This window comes from Haplochromis burtoni, unplaced genomic scaffold (assembly GCF_018398535.1).
Source record: "Haplochromis burtoni strain Fernald_Lab_line unplaced genomic scaffold, NCSU_Asbu1 Contig_323, whole genome shotgun sequence".
Classification (NCBI taxonomy): domain Eukaryota; kingdom Metazoa; phylum Chordata; class Actinopteri; order Cichliformes; family Cichlidae; genus Haplochromis; species Haplochromis burtoni.
Window position 1 is genome coordinate 212,805 of NW_024582684.1, and position 14,471 is coordinate 227,275.

Below are 14,471 nucleotides of genomic sequence, written 5' to 3' on the forward strand. Positions count from 1 at the left end.
GTGGGTGGTTCCAGTTTTCCCATTATGATTATACATTTCACCAAATAACAGGGAGGGAAAAAAAGGGGGGAAACTGTGCACTAAGCAGACTGCTGAATATGGCCAGTTCACTGGTTAAGCCAGCTGTGACTAACAGACCCACTCTTGAGTTTCTATTGGACCATCTCTGGCAGCCACCCATGATATCGAGAGAGCAAGAGGGAAAGAGAAGTAGACAGAGAGGAGTGGAGTGAAGTTGAGTGGATTAGCAAGAGGTGGGGGGATGACAACATGTAATTACCTATTTATCCAGCCTTTAGTGGAAGCCTCATCGAAGGCTAATTGAGCGGTGCATTAGTAAGAGGGCTGTAAAGATAGCAGCAGGGAGGGATGGAGGGAGGAACTGGGAAGAAGATGAGAGATGAGCACCAGCTGAGGGCCATGAAGGTTAAAGAGTGGGATTTCAGTGGCACACAACCCAAGAGCTGGAAAGAGACAGAGAAAGTACAGCAATGCGGTTACTTCGCTGTGGTAATTTTATGTCTGTGCCCGTGTAACTGGAGCTCAGATGCCTTATTTTAAGTAGCGGCAACACAGTGGAAACATTTTCAGCCATGTTTTACACGTATCCTGTTTTCATTAAATGTCTTTTTTTTTTTTAAAAAAAGCGCAGCAGGAGCTGTAAAAAAGAAAAAATCTTGTGATTTAAAATTCACATTAGAGCAGAAACTATAAGCCAACTAACTCATTAATCAACCGAAAGAACTGGCAACGTCCCAGCAATGTAGCAACTTACCAGGACACTGCACCACCGTCACCTCGGTTATAGTGTAAACTGCACACACCATCTCTGAATTACACCACTTCTCATTTTCTCAATCAAGTCTGGTAAACAACAACAAAATTGTGCCGCAGTGTACTGGACAGTGATAAATCTGCAATGAGCCTCAGAAACAGTAGAAACAGCACTCGTGTACAGTACTTCAAAATCTAGTTATGTCATATTTTTCGTATTCTCGTGCTTCCAAGTGTGCTTCCTCCGGCGGCATTCACTGTACAGCAGAAAGCCTTTATCGCTGGAGGTAAAGTGTCACATCAGAGGCAGTCATCTCTGTAATGTGTTTTAGTATATGGATGGACGGAGAGAGGATAGATCTATGGATCGATGGGCCCGCAGTATGGTTATGGTGTGACTGCTGCTGCAGCCCTGTGACATGCTACACATGTCTAGCAGAACTGGATACACATCAGGGGGAACATGAGCGCTAACACAGGCACACATCCACAAACACACATACAAATATCTATCTAGCTGCCAGGGTGACCTCTAAAAGCAGGAATATGGCAGTAATAATTTACAGCCCTTTGAACGGCTCTCACATCAAATAAAATATGGATTTCCTCCAGAAGCGGGCTAACCCTTATGTAACTGGACCTGTTATCTACAGCTATAACCTATCTCCCAAATCCTCTTCTTTTATATACTATCTAACCTGGGTGCTCAATAGGTTCATCAACCTGAGAGCTCACTCAGCGCAGTCCTTTGCATTCTGCTCACTTTCCCTGAGAGTCCACTGAATGCACTTACATTACCTGTGGTCTCAAAACATGCAACCATTCACAGAAACAGCCACTCACATGTCCAGTGGTGCTCAACAACTGAGCGAACCTCCTGTTTTCTTTTGACACTGAGGAGGACGAGAAGGAGGAGGCGGCGGCAGTGGAACCACGCAGCAGCTCATAAACTCTACTTCACACATTCACTGAATTCCACGGTGCACCACAAGTCAAGAGATGGCCTTCCTATTGTGAGAGAAAACCACTTTCTTCGTCAATGAGAGGAGTGACTGCTGACTAGATAAAAGCAAGCTCCATTTGAATGTAAAAAGTCATGCTTTTTCCACGCTTCCCTCCGGCTGATTTCATGCAAAGTGGGCAAATTAAATCAATCTAATCTCTCCTTTTCAACTATTCATCTGTACAAGCTCAGGGAAAACTTTGAAGAAGGCTGAAACCTACTGATTACTGGAAAAACACAGACACACAAATATTCCTAGCAACAACGAAACAGAGACAAAGGGGATTTTAAAAAGTCGTAAAGAGTAACTACCCTCAAGGTTAAAGGGAGTCCAAAAATACATTTCTAGATCAATCTTCTCCGATGTCATGTTACAACGTCTGAACGAGAAGGATGGGGTTACCAAAGCTTTTTTCCTCAGATTGATTTTGGCTAGCAGAGTAGTGGGAGTACATGGGTACGACTCAAAATAACATGCAGGCAAAAGCAACGATGTGAACACCATGCGTGGATTTTTAAATGTGTTTTTTTAGCACTTGGCAGCATCTTGAAGGATTCTTTCCAACTATATAATCAACCATAACTATTATAATTAGGAAGGAAACGTGCCAGAATCTTGATTATGTCTTGCATATGCTGCTGCCAATTTAAAGAAGGTAAAGAAGAGCAGAAAGACCAAGTTGTACACATGCAAAATTGCTTAATGAGGTGTATGTATAAACTGAGAAATAAGAAATAGCTTTGCTTCGAGCTGTGACACATGCAACATCACACACTTGTCACATGTGCCAGTTCCATTGGTTTTCTGCAGGAAAATTCAAACATGCTGGGTAACTTTCCAAAACACAAGCTGCTGAGACTACAGTTTACACAAAACCTCATATTTTCCATTGGTGGTTACTTTATATGGATATGAAGTTACATAGTTTGAAAGGACAGAGGTCTGACAAATGGAGAGATGGGAGAGCAAAAAAAGACAGGAGAAAGAAGATCTGATCGCTACGAGTTAAAAAGAAAGACAGGAGAGCGAGACAGAGAGAGAGAGAGAGCCTGGCTATATATCCTTTGGCTCAATAATTAAGAGTGGGGACAATAAATATGTAATGGGGACTTTTTCCACCAAGTGCGGCTGCCTCTCCTTCTTGGAGATGGGACCGCGGGGAGACAAGCCTGGGAAGAGCAACTAAGCACATTGGCCATTAAAAATGGATGCAAGGAACCCTGACTGGCCCTGTCGACCAACCACCCTGAATGTTGTGATGGGAGTTGCCGTGGTTACAGGGTTCCCAAATGGTCCTTGGTTGTCAGGGTGAATCAAATCAGACATCACAGCACCTCCGCCCTTCGTTGGGCTGCTGCCGCTGGGGGCACCGCAACACAATGATGTCACCAAGGAAGGAAGTTTGGACCTGCAGTGTGTATGTGTGTGTGTGTGTGTGTGTGTGTGGTTTGAAGAGCAAGAAATCCAAGAGGCAGAGAGATTAACATGATTTCCCAACCAGCCCTTAAAAAGTTCTGCTTGTTAGTATCAGTGCTCCATTTGTCTCAACTCCAGGATCCAGGGTTTTATATAACAGCAGGCTTGCTTGTTTGAGTTCCTAGAGTAAGATGAATACAGTGGAGTGTTAAACAGATAAGGATCTTATTGCGCCATGACTTCAAAATATGACTTGCGTCCCAGATCTATCAGTGATGCATGTTTATCCAAACTCATTGAGACTTTTCAGAGAAAGAAAAGAATATTTTGTTTTAGAGAGAGTGACAGGAGAGAGGGAGCAGTGGTGGAAGTCGGAGACTTTCCTAAAAGAACTAGGAGGTTTGCTTATTGGCTTTCTGGTGGACATTTTGAGAAGATTGAAACCGCCCTCATATCTGACCATTAAATATGAAGTAACACCCAGCGGCCAGTTAGCTTAGCAATACGACTGGATGGAGGGGAAGAAGAAGGAGGGGCCTTAAGGGTGCTGTTAGCTCGATTTTGTTATCTTTCTTCAGAGACAGGTGAACTGTTTACTGTTGTTTTCACCTTTAGCGATAAACTAGCTTATCACGGGAGTCATAGTGAGCAGTAATAAAGTGCTTGAGTGTATTAATTAACATCACCTTTTACATACAGACTGACTGTGTTGTTCCACAAAGCAGGAAATCTGCACCCATGATGCACCCATAAAACAAGCAGCATCACTAGAAAAAAATCAGTATGATGTAGCATAAGCAAAAATACTCAAGTAAAGGTCCTCAAAACTGTGCACACATCTATACAACACTAGAAAAAATGTACTTAGATACTTTTAACAATTGTTTTGGAGGCAAAATTAGAAAAGGACATGCAGAGGGTTGGTGTGACAGAGGAGGATGCTGGGGATAAGAATACAGGGAGGAAGATGAGCTGCTGTAGTGACCCCTAAATGGAGCAGCTGAAAAAAAAATAAGATACTACTGCTTGTATGTGAGAGTGGATAAAAACTGCAAGATGTGAGCACAAACAAGAGCAAGAATCTATGATGCGTGTGATGCTGTGCACGTATAAAATGTGGAGAATATATGCATGTGCTTCCTTCTGTGTGTTTATGTGTGTGTGAGTGTTGGCCTGTGAGGAGAAAAGACCTGTAAGGTGGTGTACACTTTATAATGGCTAGTGACAGCAGTGCAGAGGTTGTCTTACAGCAGAGGAGACTAGGCACCATGAAGAGAATACTGCAGGTGCACAGATATGTGACCTGCAGTGCTTTCTCACAGGCATTAACACAGCAATATTCTTGGTTGTTTGGTGATAACGATGAAGGCAGCGATGGAAAATCTTGCATGTTGCAATCTTGCAGCTTCAGGCTTGTTAAGTGGACCCTAACACCTCCACATGCTAGGGAAAGATGAATGTGAAAAGCCTGCTGTCTGTCAAGGCATGTCCTAGTTTCTATGAGCCATTGATGCTCAGAATGACATACAACTGGAGAGGATTCAGAAGTCAGGGGTCAGGGAGAAAGCATTTGGCTGAATGAAACGAACACTCACAGAGTAAACATGTACAGTACATACTCTCTCTACTATATAAACTGTAAAACAAAACCTTTGCTTGTGATTGCTGGAGACACGCATCACTCGATGAATTAATTGCAGGGTTGGTTTACCTAAAACAGGGCTCATGGGGAATGCTGTTCAAGTGCTGAATCTGAGAGCACAATAATCTGACACTGAGTGCTTTTTTTTATTGCTAGCACTAGTTTTTCAGGGCTAGAGCTGAAAGAAAACCCCATATATGTATAATATTTTATGCTGCTGAATGTTGTACCATAAGTTAAGGGAGCAAGCTGTCTGATGTGACGGTTATATAAAGTTGTCGTCAGAAGATGTTGTAGAACCTTCAGCACTGCTTATTAACCCCTTAGCAGTCCTATTAGTCCCCTAAACCATCCAATGTCCCGTGGGCGGTACGTCCGACTGCTAACAGTTTAAAAGATTTTGTACACTTTGGTTCCATATGAGCACAAAGCAGGTAGAAGTACATACTTGAGCACATATTGCTCCTTTCACAATGTGGTTATAAACTACACACATCCAATGCATTCAATCTCAACTAACTCTTCTTATTCAAATGTGAACTACAAATCACAAATTGAGGGTACAGAAGTTTTCCAAATATAGACTACTTGGCATTGGACCGACAGCATAATCAAGGTTTATTACAGAATGTTTTGTTTCCATATAAAATCAATGTTGTCCTTAAGATTCAAAGAGGAAGAGCTTCCCTCTAGAACAATGAGCATTCTGCACTGATTTCTGTCTAATGCGCTGGAGGGAAATCACTTTGAAATAGTCACCGATACCAAATTTCTCTACTGCTTAGATTGGTTGTGAAATTTTGAGTCCACACACAGAGCATAGACTGCAAGACTTTAAGGTGTTTTCCTTGAAAGGCTTTTCTTTAGAAGAAATCCTGTTTCTTGTGCACTTGCTTCTTCCACTACAGTCCACCTTCATAAACACCCAGCTCATCTCATCTCCTTCTTTTCACCCTCCTTGAAAAGTCTACAGTGAAAAAATGAATCAAACACAACGCAAACTTGCACTGGATAAACACCAACGTATAGAAAACAACAACAACAACGCTCATATAATCATAAAGAGGCATAATGATCTAATCTGTCATTTCCTCAAAGGCTGATAGGCTCATACATCAGCACGTGAAAAGTAATTTATCACGGGGCAGCGGCAGATTATGGCAGTGTGCTGATGGATAGGAGCTGTGGATGGAGAGGATGGCTGAGTTGCCCTTGTCGAAGTTATGAAAAGGAGAGGTACAGGCGGAGGGGGGATAGGATGCAACGAGACCTAAATGTGTTCTGAACAGACTCGTTTGTCACGCGTTGCCATCGAGCGACATCACGGCAGTCAACAGCTTCTGTACCTATACAGTAGTAACTGTGTGCGAGAGGGTCATCTAGTGCTCTGCTACATATGTGACACTGTGCAAGTGCACTTAATTACTACACTGACTGATCACTGGGGAATAAATTTTGCCCTTAACAAAGAAAAACACAATGCTTTATGTGATCTGCGAAATGTGCGCACGTATGTGCATAAGCATCCATTCAGCGATATGTGTTGTGGAATCCAAAGCATTTGACCCCAATCTCTGTCTCTGCATTATTTATAGTCTGAAGCCAGCTTCCCTTTGTTTGTTTTTCAAAGCTTGTATAAGGAGCTGAAGTGGTGGAAGAAAGTGAGGAAAAGGGAGGTGAGATGATAGTGAAATATTGCAGAAAGCAGCACTTTTCGGGTAAATCTGTTCTCTGAGTAAACACAAGAAATCACATCAAAAATATTCCTGCTAATTGATCACTTTGGACTTTCCTATAGTTTCCCAAAGGGATTTAAACAGTTCAGACCATATAGTTACTGCAGCCTTGCTGCAGAATGGGATTTAGGAGAGTTGTCGTCACAAACTGCACCAATGTACACTTGAAAATCCCTTTTCCCTTTATATCTGACACACACACACACACACACACACACACGTACAAACACTAGAGTTCCCTTCCCTGGGCCTAGCCGGCAGGGCAACAGTGTGCATCCACAGAGACCTGCTGGGCCAAATCAATAGCAGCCAGCAGCCTTCCACAATGAGCGCCACCATTTTACTGGCTGCCACCCAGGGCAGCAGAGAGGCAGCTAAATTATCTGTGAGGAGAGTAGAACGGCATAGCTAGGCTGCTTAAAATGAGCACACGTCACAACAGGAAAACAAAACAAAAAAGAAAAGAAAATATCTCTGTGATGCAGTGTGTGTCTGTGCTAGGCAGCCAATTTGAGCAAGCTTAATGTATGCTGCTTGTGCAGATGGAGTTGTGTGCGCATGGGCGGGGAAGCCCATTTGGGGTAAGCAAGCTTATCATAACTCGCTCGCTTGTATGTGAGCATGTGTGAGAATGACAGAGTGCGTTTTGCCCGAGTGAGTTGATGACAATACAGAGGTTTCTAGTTCTAATCAAAGAGGGATGTAGTTTTACAATTGTCTTTTGGATGATCGCTCTCTTTCATATCATCTAGCCAAAAAAGCATGCCTACAAACACCGCATACCCATGCACACACTTTATCTGTTATTATGTCTCTGTTTTTACACACAAACACACACACTCACCCCTGGCATGGCAGACTGGTTTCTAATCGGTGAATCAGCATATCAGCCAAGAAATGTCAGATTATATTATAATCCCGCGTTTTAGTGCCTTTAACTCCATACACATATATATTTGCGTGTGTGTTTGTGCCATAGTTTTTACACCGGCCTATTATGTCTGCCTTTCTGTGAAAAGGGAGGCAACACAGATGCCGACACAGAGACTCGCACACACTTGGACATGCACACACCCGCTGGGGAGCACAGACAGTCTCAGGCTCAGGCGGTGACAGAGCTGTGCAGGAGGAAGGGGATCAATCTGTGACGTGACTGATTTCTGAACCCGACTCAAGTGTCCCTGTGTTGCTTTAAAAAAACCACACTGCTGAAACAACTGAAGACCAGTTGTGCAATTAACCTATGTGATGATCAGCAGCTGCTTGTAGATATATATAAATTATCTTATCCAATGCTTTGAGAGTTTGAGTATCAACACAAATAGATGGTATTTATGTAGAGAGGTATGTTTCATAGCTTCTTATACACAAATGATTAAGAAAAACTCTGAATAAAACTGCTTCCCCATTCAACTTTGTGCTTTGTTCTATGGGTTGTTTCGTGCCCTTTTATGAACAATCTCAGGACGCTCACATTTCTCAGCATTAGGCTGGATACCTTGGTAAGCAGTCGAAACGCGCCTAAAAAACAAAAAAACAAAACCACTCCATTGAAAAAAAAAAAACGCTCCACAGTTTATTGATGTTCGAGCCGAGACAGCGGCAGAGCCCCGTCTGTAACTCTAGAAGACAACCTTGTTATTTTCAATAAACCTATTACAGGAGCTTTTTATGAAAGGCCGCAGTAGGTTAGGTGTCTCTTTGCTTTGGCCGAGAGATTCAGAGTATGCACAGGGAAAATGATGCCAATCTGTACACCAAGGGATGTATTAAATGACCAGTCTAATTTAATATCGAGATATTGAGAAACCTGCTAAGGCACTTCCTGTGTCTAAAGGGCATCCAGGAATGGAGTAGTTGGGGATTGCTGAGTAGGTGGTTTGGGATACATTAGAGAGGAAAGGCAATGATTTCATAGCACATGTTTATAAGAAGAATGATGAGCACAGTATGCAAACCTTTTCTGTTGGTTCAGTGTTGATCTAGAACAGGGGTTCTTAACCTGGGTTCGATCGAACCCTAGGGGTTCGGTGAGTCGGTCTCAGGGGTTCGGCGGAGCCTCTGCCGTGACATGCACGGCTCATTTTGTGCACCAGTAAAAAACATATGAATGTCTTGAATTTGAAAAAAATCATATTTTATTTTTCACTAAAGAGGGGTTCAGTAACTGCACATATGAAACTGGTGGGGTTCGGTACCTCCAACAAGGTTAAGAACCCCTGATCTAGAATATATTTAGAGATAGCATCTCCTAATGTTGATATTGATATTAGTGTTATAGCTACTATATATATTTAAGGTATCACACGGCTAACTTTATGTTATCCAATAGACACTACATTTTGAAGACTTGTACATATGCTATGTCATTCAGATAATCCAAGCCGTAACCTCTGAGGCTGAGAACTGACTTGGAAGTGCAAAAAACTGCAGTTCCTCAGGTCTCCACTAGAGGCAGGCTCATAAAGCGAGTCGATCGGCAGAGTCCCGTATTAAAAACACATATGGCTACTTCTTGGTTTCTTTAATCCAAAAATGGGTATTGTCACTGTCTATAATATGCATAATAAAAAATTCTGCATTCTGAAATAAATGAAACACTTATTGTGAACTAAGTCCATCTGATATGGCAAAATCTTAGGCCATGCCTGCAACATTTGCTCCCTGGTGTCTAAGGTCTTCTAAGGACAAAAAATGCCACGTAATTTCAAATGTTTGGTGCATGTAAAGAGATTATTCATCCCCATGCACACACACACACACACACACACACACGCCCAGACTTACACATGCTCCCACACACTCAACGAATCCACAGTCTACAAACCCCGAGTCTTTTAGAGCACCAAAGGTGAGTCTTACTGTGGCTGTTACACACAGAAAACCCACACATCACATATCACGCATCATTTAATCCCAGGTGCCTTAGGGAGTCTGAGGGAAATAGCACGGCTGAACGTAATTCCTGAACATGAACAACAAGAAATAGGATTTGTGTTGGACTTTCAGCCCCCCAGAGAGAAGCCGAGAGAAAATGAAAGACAACAGGATGAAGAATGATCATGAGAACAAAAGAAAAAGCTCAACTCGAAAGACCTCTTCTGATTCAATTGGCAAAAACAAACAACGAAGACAATCAAAGTTATTAATTATAAATCAACAGACAAGCAGCGATGAAGGCTAATCCTGGACAGGCCGGAGAATTAGGAGCTAAGAGAGACTAATAGAATTAATGAGCTGTGGGTGATTGGTGGAAACCAATTTAAGGTTCCTAGTTGCGGTTTGGACTTTTGTTTGAGAATGGAGAGGTTGTGAAAGTAGGTAAAGTACTGAAACCCTGTCATTGTGGTTAGAACAACAGACTCCAGAGGACAGAGCAAAGACTACGCCTTCATATATGTAATGACCTGGATAATTACTCACTGTAGAATGGAATAGTCATCTGTGAGATGTTCGTGTCCAGTGTGGACTTTGCAGCTCTATTTCTGATTTATATAAAACAGCAGTAACGTGTATCGGGTTGACATTAAAAACATATGATGGGAAACATCTGCTTGCAAGGGGAGAAAAATGAGAAAAAAGTGTGTGACTTACAGAAAATGTAAAATAGACATAGCCACTGTCACCTCACAAATTGGTTTGTGCCATCCTGAAATCTTGACTTGAGCATTTTTTTAAACATGACATGACACTGTAGCCTCATGTGCTGGTAACATGTCAGTACCAATGATAGTCACACCCAAGTTTACCCTACTTTCGTTTTTAGTTTGCTCCAGCCAGATGCGGCGCCTCCTGCTGGCCATTAGAAAGAATGTATGTTTAAGGCAATCCATCGCTGACTTCACTTTTCAGACTCAGGGCCGTGCCCATCTTTTATTTACAATGAGTGGATAAATTCCAAGACAGAGAGGTGCCAACACTGTCTGACTGACAAGTAATCTCTGGGAAAATATCACAGCGGTAATGGATGATTGCCAAAGAAAAATATAGGAAGAAAGAACAAATGTTTAGATGACAATCAGTCGTCAAAGTTATATATTCAAAAGTGGATCAAGCAGTGGTTGGAAGCCCTGTCTTTGCAGCTATATGTGGTGCAAAAACTCATAGCAGTAATTTCACAGACATCACCTGAGTTTTACTGCTGTGTCAACTGAATAGTGGCTAAAGATAGAATAATGTTCTAATGCAAATGCGTGTCACTCAAGCACTGCTGTGAAGACAATTTCTGAAGAAATTTAAAAATGAATAAATGATTAAATAAATTCATAGCTTTAGAGGACCTAAGGCAAAGAGGGCAATAGGGAAAAAACAGAAGTAGATTCTCTGGCAGCAAAAAAACGAAGTGATGTGGAAGTCCTGCAGCCGTGCCACTAAGCCCCCACTGCAGATTAAACTGTACAGTAGTAAGCAGGGGAGGGAAGGAAAGGAGGGGAGAGACAGATAAAGAGAGAGCCAAAAAAGAGAAAGAACTGTAAAGAGAGAATAAAGCTTTGTGGTCTGGCGCCAGTTTGCTATGTTAAACCATCATGCGCACCACAGGGATAGAAGATGAGGAAGAAAGAGCACAACACACACACACACACACACACACACACACACGCCCACAGAGTGAAGTAGAGGGCAGGGAAAAGAAGACAGAAAAAATAAATGTGAACCTGAAAAGAGTGCGTAAGAAACACATAAGTCTTGACTGTGGCCGTTTGGCTCGGATTGTGCGCTCATGTGATTTTGTGTATGCAAGTGTGGTTGGAAAACAGAATTGTTGTGGTTGTGCCTGGCTCCTTCAGGGTGTCTCCCTGCCTCCCTGGGATTGGTACATGAAGGGGATCTGTAAAGGGACAACCCCAAACACAATCTCTTTCGGTCTCTTTCACACACTCTGAATCTCTCCTTTATTTTTCTTTATTCCATGCACTCCATATCTCATACCCCTTTCCTCCTGGAAAATCCAACACAGATACTCAGCCTCCCTCTCTCTCTCGCTCACAGACACACACACATAGGGAATACACAATCCATGTAATAAATATGGAAATCTGATGCCAGTGCTTCTCTATTATGGAATAATAATCAGAGCACTGCTAAAAATGTCCATGAGCAGAAAAAAAATCTTTGCTTGCTTTGATTTAAAAAAAAAAAATCCAAGTAAAAACAGGATACAACCAAACAGTTTTGTTTTTCAGTAATACAGAAGCACGAAAAGAAGAGACATGAAGAACACGCCCACCTGAGTGGAGAACAGATGAAGCTAGGAAAGTCTTAAGTTAAATTTTTAATATCTTGCCATATGCTCATCTCCACAGGTGAAGACATCTTCGCTATTAATTAACAATTCACAGCCTGTATGTGGGTGTGATTGCGTGATGGACGGATAAACACAAAAATAACGAGGCAAAGTGAAGGATGAGTGAGCATGGAAAAGAAAAGGGGCGATGAAATGACAAAAATTAGGTGTAACATGAACAAGCAGATCAAGCAGAGAACAAACCAATTAAACAGAGACATGACACGTAGAGTATCGATTAGCCTCAGATGCTGGGAGGAGTGTGGGAAAGTGAAAGCAGGGGGCAATCTAGATATCAGACATAGAAAAAGAAGGGAAGGCTGAGACAGGGGGGTGAACCGATGGACAGATGATAGGGAAAGCCGATATAGATTGGAAGCTGTCCCCTCCAACTGCAAAGTAAATCAATAGCATCGCTGTGCCTCTTCCACTTGTCTCAGCTGCTCGTCCACCTATTCCACTCCTCTCGGCTCGTCATCTTATCACTGTTGCAAGCAGCGGCACAGCTGGATGCTGACTAACTGTAGCTGAAGCGAGTGCCTCCTGCTCATCCCTTTAGACTTACGGCTTCCTTTCACCACAAGCGTGTCTCTCAAAATAGCCTCTTCTAAAACATTTACAGATCATGAGTGAAGGGGAATATAATTGTAGGCACGCTTACTTTTTCACTCTTCCACCACACCAGGCAATAAATATAAGAAATATCTAGGCAGATATTTTTAACAAGAACCTTTTTTTCCTTATAATAAGGCCAGCCTGTCGTCTTCTTCCTCTGTATAACTTTTTTTTTCTTGACTCTGTCTTTTGTTATCAGCAGAACAGCTTGACTCGAGCAGCAATCTGGCACTGTTGACCCGCTCATGTTTTCCTGGTTTAGACTGTGTAGGCTGGGGTGTGGGGACCAATAGCACAGCCACTATAATTACCAGCCCAACTCATGAGATCCCTGACCTTAATGTCACCCAACCTGGCCCAACATTTACTGCATGTATAGGCAATCATGTCACAGCTTAGTGCATATGTGTACACAGAAAAGTGCTGACAAGCATGCAAGATACACACACAAACATATGCACACACACACCTGGCTCTGCAGACACTGGCATCCATCACATCTTGTGAAACTTAATCTCTCCACAAGGTGGAACAGCTGCAGAGCCACGCATGTACACGTGCACGCGTGCCCACATGTGCGCACAATCACACACAGCTCAGGAAAACAGCAGAAGATCAGCTGGAGTAAACTTGTTCATCTGCAGACTGGCATGTCACAGGGCACCTCTGACCCGTCAGTAGCAGCCTGTGGTCGTAAAAGCGGTAGCAGTCACCGCTTAATGTGCCCGAAAAGTATCTGCAGAGAGCAGCGAAAGCAGGTCTTGTGATGCATGTATGTGTGTATTCCTTTTCTTTTTAACAGTTCAAATCAAACAGGCAGCTAATCGTAGGCATCACAGTGTTCATCAGTGTTTCGGGAAGGGAATTATTTGGTTTCAGCTTTCAGTTTTAAGATACACATTAGGAAGTGCTCACACTTATGTGTTAAAAAAACCTTTCACAAGTTCTTTGCATAGAATATTAATGCGATGAACACCTGGTCATTAAATTAAATATAACTTGGATGAATAGTTTAAAAAAAAGTAAGTGTCGTTTTTTTTTTCATAGCATGCTAAATGTAGATTCAAGCATAGTGGGGTTAGAGAAACAACTGCATATGTGATATCCGTCAAGCACATGCAGGCACCTCTCCTACTTACCTTCTCTATGTACATCTCTCTCTCACATCCTCAAACCTAATTGCTGTAAAAGTACTTGCATGATTGATTTGTAAGCTAGTGAGGTCTGTAATGCTGCCATAGACAGTGTTTGAGCAAGACTGCTGACTGCTGTCAAACACGCATACACAAAAACACACAGCCATCAGCACATTACAGCACATTAGAGTCTTTGAGTTATGGCATAAATACAGGAATATAGCAGCAAAACTGTATGCGGTCATTACATCTCTCACAGGTGAGAGCATATTGCAGACTTGATAACCTGGACATGCTTCACGAAGATCAGCTGTGTTTCGAATTACCTCTTATATGTGTCCAATGGACTGGATGCAGGCTGGCAGTGAAATCCACAGGCAGAAATTCGCCCTCTATAATCCACTGTAGCCTGCTAGAGTCTAAAATGTTCACGCAATTTTGCATAAATTCGCAAGGAGCCAACTCAATACAGGTTGAGGTGACTGACAGCCATTAACAAGTCCTGTTGCTTTGAGTCTACACCATTAGCAGTCCATCCAGTCTCCTCTGTGCCGGTGGCATCGGTCCAGTCATGGGAAAATACCTCTGAGCATGTTTAGAGGGGGAGCACCAAACCCCAGGCAGCATCAACCCCGGTGGAAACCAAGCGGTTTACAGCCTCCTTAATCTCTAATCAGCATTAAAAACCTCATTTCATGGGCCGCTCTAAAACGAAAAGAACTGTGGTCATCTCGCAGCAAAACAGACAGAAATGCAATTCTGATTAACAATCTATTAAGTGTATATTTATATGGCTGTGACATAAAATAAAGAGCACAAAGATCAATGGGCAACAGTCATCTTGTCCTGTAAAGCCCCAATAGG

General features: G+C 42.4%; 1 protein-coding gene across 26 annotated transcripts in view; it reads right to left on the reverse strand.

Moving 5' to 3' along the window:
- ptprdb (protein tyrosine phosphatase receptor type Db) overlaps positions 1-14,471 on the reverse strand; it is a 163,662-nt gene that overhangs the window by 73,957 nt on the left and 75,234 nt on the right. The window contains exon 5 of one of the 26 annotated variants that reach the window (XM_042228428.1): positions 281-464. The exons of 24 other annotated variants lie outside the window; for them this stretch is intronic. The gene's annotated coding sequence lies outside the window, so the exon portion shown is untranslated. Of the gene's footprint in view, positions 1-280; positions 465-13,933; positions 14,463-14,471 lie in introns of those variants that run through there. One more of the 26 variants, XM_042228429.1, reaches the window with a different exon arrangement.